Source organism: Mastomys coucha, unplaced genomic scaffold (assembly GCF_008632895.1).
Source record: "Mastomys coucha isolate ucsf_1 unplaced genomic scaffold, UCSF_Mcou_1 pScaffold22, whole genome shotgun sequence".
NCBI lineage: Eukaryota > Metazoa > Chordata > Mammalia > Rodentia > Muridae > Mastomys > Mastomys coucha.
Window position 1 is genome coordinate 191,921,424 of NW_022196905.1, and position 4,445 is coordinate 191,925,868.

The window sequence follows — 4,445 nt, forward strand, 5'->3', positions numbered from 1 at the left end:
TATATATATATGCACACACACATATATGTATATATATGTATATACATACATATATATATATATATATATACATACATATACACATACAATATTGTTAACTTTGGGATGCTATATAAAACATCACACTGATTTTACATGAAAGACGAAAAGAATCTCTAAAACTTAAAAAAAAGAAATAAGTGTATACATCTTTCCTCTCAAATTCCTTAACAGTAGTCATATCTAGTGTCCAGAGAAAGGCAAATTTGTGATGGGGCATCTTTTAGACTCAATTTTTTTTTTAAAAAAAATTCACTCCTCCAAACACTTACACAAAGCTTTCATAGAAATCAAGAACACATCAATTTGAGCTAATTTCAAAACAGGCCAATGAATAACATCGATACTAGCCACAAGCTGAAAGGACACAAAACCTAGGTCTCATTGGATGGAATAATGCTTATAAGAATTTCAGATGATAACTAGTCTAGGTTGACCTCTTCTTTAATATGAAAGATAGACTCTTTGGGTATATATATTCAGAATATAGAAATAATATACTTGTATAAGAGTATTATTCATAATAATCTCACAAGCCAACAAATTACTGACACATACTTAGTAACTGCGAACAAAACTTAATACTGAAGAAATCTATTTTATAGATTGGACAACCTGAAATCATTTGAAGTTATAATAAGGACAAACAGTAAAACAGAAATTGAGTTTCTTCATACATTGATTTAAGGGTAGCATGACAAACTTGATGAGATTATGGAGGGTTCAGGTGGCTGGCATTTGCAAGTAGACTAGAAACAAACAAAATCCACCTGGTGAATTAACACTCCTCAGAAACAAGTGCCACCAAAAGCATGTTTTATTCCAGTAAAAAAAATAAACTCATGACTGAAAGTTTGTATATGTTTATTTTATTTATTGATATTTGATCTATTTCAATAGATCAAAATACTAATGACAGTTTTTGCTAATTTTCTTTGTTACCAAATTCAGAAGAGCTAAAATCAAACTGTGTGTTGGTCTTTTCTCTTATATATGGGTACTCACATAAGTTCTTGCATTAATAATTTAGCTTTCGATTTCATGATGTCAACAAAACTTAGTACTAGAATTTCAAAAAATAAATGGGATATAATTAAAATTTTAAGAAATCCAATCTACATAATTTCTAAGAAATACAGAATGATAACTGTGGATATGGATTTTCATTATAAAAATTTAAGAATGAAAACAGAGTGATATTTTTATTTATTATTGTTATTATTATTATTGTTGTTATTACTTAATCTTTTTTGCAGTTCAGTCACTATCCTCCTCCAGGTATTCTCTCTGATTTTTCCTCATTCCATACCTCTTCCCCCATCTCCAAGAGGATGTACCCACCACCTACACTTACCCCACCGGACTTACACATTTCCTGGGAACTCAGGTCTCTAGAAGAATAGGTGTATCTTCTCTAATTGAGGTTAGACCAGGCAGTTCTCTGCTGTATATATGTCAGAGGATCTCTTACCAGGTAGTGTATGTTGCTTAGTTGTTAGCTTTGACTGAGAGACCTCTGGGATCCCAATTGAAAATTACCTTTTAATTTTGAAATTGATCTTGTAAATTTATGGTTTAAATGGTTTAAATAAGAACCAATCATAACTTCCTGTTCATATTATTAGTTTATTTACATATGTATTTATTTCCATAGGTAATTATAATCTTATATTCTGCCATTACACATGAATGTGAGGTTATAAATGAGAATTTCTTTGGTGATATGACAGCGTGGTCACTCTCAGTATGGATAGTCACCAAAGGGATACATATTGAAACTTAGTACATTGAAATAAGTAAACCACATTATTTAATAAAATGTTTAATGTTAAAAGCACTGAGAAGTAATCATAATAACCAGAAATAAGAAAGTTCTTTTTTTTAAATCCCAAGGGAAGTAGGTTATTTACATCAGGATATAATGTACAATGTGTTGGTCATACCTATTATATTTTCAACACCTTTCAGTAGGCCTCTTCATCATTAATATTTTTGTTTATGAATTCTAAGGAAAACCCTGTTTAATGAAATTTTGAGATGAGGCAATCATAAAGAACATAGTGAGAAGACAAAATAGGATTGCAATTGTGATGTCATTGACACAGAATACTCAGGGCTGGGTGTGGAAAGACACATTGAAGCACCTTGTTAGACACTGCTTCACCTGAATTGAATTATTCCCTCTTAGTAGGAAAAAACATATAAGACTCAAAAAGCTAAAGAAACCTACAAGCTTCAGCAAACTTGGCAGCATAAATGACAGAGAAGGCTTCTTCCCAAGGTTACAGAAACTACTAAACCACTGCAGTAGAGAGGAGATTCTACCTGTATGTTGCACAAGAAGATGCAGTGATTCTGGTACCCAAGGAGTCACCTCTGCTCTTAAGGGGCTTCAGGAAAATGCAGATATGTATGTCTCATCCCTGACTCTCAAAATAAAATTTATATAATTATTGCTCCAATGAGCTAGACTTTGGGTTTACATCCCTACTCTATAGGGGTGAATGACCATTTCTTCAAACCTCCAAGGAAAGTTGCATAACCCTGATGAAAAATAATTAGGGAAAAAGAAGGGCACTTTATAAACATATCCTTAATTTTATTAATAATGTAAATATAATGATTTATACTTCTGCCTAGATTTATAAAATTAAAGAGTATTCATTTGAGACTAATAGCTTTGACTTCTCAAAGTTACTTACTATATGTGTCTATTTTTGTTTTCTACTTTGACATGAGACAAATTATTTAAAGCTATTTTATAAATATATCATTTTAATAACATTTTAATAACTTTTACCTTTAGAACTGGATTGATAATTCCTCAAATTGAATGAAAAATTATTTTAGCTTGTTTATGTCTAGTAACAAAGTAGATTGATTGTGTTTAGCTTTTTAAATGAAACACCTGTTGATTCAATAAAATTGACAGAATTTTTATTTTCAGATGTCTCTGGTATTATGTTTGGAAGAAAGTGAAAAGGAAAGTATTTTCAATTTTTTATCAAACATAATGCTAGAGAAGACTTCGGGGACAATGTCATTTCTTCATATCTAATACATGCAGTGTTTGACTGTTCTTTTTGAGCCCTTTAATACTGTCACCAGGCTAATCAATGTAAACTAATTTGTAGTTTCTACTTTAGTTCTCAGTGATGGTTACAAACTATTTCCATTACCAATGTTATTGCATCTGAATTTCTTCTTGAATTCCACATTTTAAACTTTCTGTAGTTCCTATTCACACATTATCATTGATATTTACAGATGATATGTATTGCAAGGCATGTATATATTTATGGATGTTATTACTTAATTCTCATATTTTTCTGGTTCCATAAAGCTCAAAATCTCTGATTCTCAGCGTATTAGTGATAAAATGAATTCATCTGTTTCTTGGATTTGCTTCTCTTAATAATCCCTCAGCTTTGTATGCATTTATTGAATATGAGGTATCTTTCTGTATACTATATCTACAGCTAGTGTTTTCCCTATATTCTCTGATATTTTATAAATAACTAGATTACTTTTTGATTATTTATTCTAGGAAATAGATTTAATGCATATATTAGTCAATCAATATTCAAGGAAAAAAGGCATCAAAATGTAATGCCCCACAGTAATACCCATTTCATGGCTGAAATTGACCCAACTGGCTGAAAGAAGCAGGGAACAGCAAGGTGCCCAGAAGAGGCTCAGATCAATTCAACAATCTGTGAAGGATCCTCTCCAAACTGCAGGGCTGCCATTCTACAGCTTTAGAGCTTCCATGAGCAGGCACTCTTGTTGGAGTGGGGATTGATGCTGTACCTGCCCTTCATTAATCTCTGTACATGCAAGTATTGCTTACCCACACTCCTGTAACTAACCCAAATTAAACCCATTGTTTTTCATCATATTGGATGTTAGTGATAGTCTATCCTTGGTCTGTGATCATGTCTCAGTCTGGTAGGAGCAGATGGTTTTCTGTTACCTTCCTGGTTTGAGGCTTGCCTCTCATAGCCACACCTCTCTGCCCATCTCCTGCTATTTGCCACGCCTCCAACCTGGTTCCAGTTACATTCAAAAGCTCCACCTCTGCAGAGAAAAAAGGAAGTCGCTGATTGGACTGATGTGCTGACGTACTTGGGGGTGTGGTTTTGCCTGACTTATTCTACCTGTTGCTGGGAACAAAGGTATTCAAAAAAGGTTCAAGATGACTGAGTGACCTCAGCTCGTGTTGTCTAATTTTTATCATCCCACGTGGGTAAGGTACAGTATGGCCTCTTCCTATCTCTTTTATCCCCTCCTATCTATATCTAACTCCATATTTCCAGGTAACGAATTCCTTAACGTTACTGCTGGATAGTAACAGTTTTCCATGTCTCCCCAAGCAATAATGTAACAAAACTTGTGCACATGTGTAT

The 4,445-nt window shown here is 33.0% G+C and overlaps 1 long non-coding RNA gene across 1 annotated transcript; it reads left to right on the top strand.

Moving 5' to 3' along the window:
- The first annotated feature begins 2,166 nt into the window (after window positions 1–2,166).
- LOC116071400 lies at window positions 2,167–3,937 on the top strand. Its single transcript, XR_004110874.1, has 2 exons — window positions 2,167–2,449; window positions 3,587–3,937. It is a non-coding gene; the product is annotated as an uncharacterized LOC116071400 (long non-coding RNA).
- Window positions 3,938–4,445: the final 508 nt, after the last annotated feature.